Source organism: Meleagris gallopavo, chromosome 11, assembly GCF_000146605.3.
Source record: "Meleagris gallopavo isolate NT-WF06-2002-E0010 breed Aviagen turkey brand Nicholas breeding stock chromosome 11, Turkey_5.1, whole genome shotgun sequence".
Classification (NCBI taxonomy): Eukaryota; Metazoa; Chordata; class Aves; order Galliformes; family Phasianidae; genus Meleagris; species Meleagris gallopavo.
Window position 1 is genome coordinate 5378452 of NC_015021.2, and position 717 is coordinate 5379168.

The window sequence follows — 717 nt, forward strand, 5'->3', positions numbered from 1 at the left end:
GTATTTCAGCTTTTCTGCTGAAGCACAGCCTCTTTTCAGCTGTTTCCACAAAGCTCTGTACTTATCTGCAAACGTGCAGCCTCCCCTCACGCTGCCCCTTAGTTCCCTGCTTTTCAGTGGGAAGGCAGCACTCTAGTTCCTCTCCTGTCTCCTTGCGGCACGCTGTCCCCGCCTCCAGAAGGCTAGCATGCCTGCAAGGCCTGGTGCCTTCCTGTGGGGAGGCCTGGGCACTGATACCTATCTCCAATTTTAGCAAGGAAATAAGATTTAAACTTAAAAGCGATGATGAAAGTTAAATCCAGACACCATCCTGAGATTAGAAGGAATAAGTCAGCAGAAGGAATAAAAATACACGGAGAGCTATGCATTAAAGAGTCTTGACTTGTGTTGAAGAAAAAGCTAGAAAACATATCAAAATCAGCACTGAGCTTTTTGTGGCCTTTCCCTGCTGAGTGTGGCTGGTATCTGCCTGCAGCAGCAGCACGTTTCTCCTCTTTAGGGAGACACATTGCTGCTTTTTTACATTGTTGTGGCTTGTATCTGTCTGTTTATTATTCAGACAGAGGTTACACCGCTGTTACATGACGGCGCCGGCACCTTGGGCCTGGATCCGGATGCGGGCTGCCCGCGGGGCTCCGTTCTCCTCGGCCCCGCACGCTGCGGCCTGGCGAGGCGCAGTGCGGCCCGGCCCGGAGCGGCCTAGCGAGGCCCGGGCCC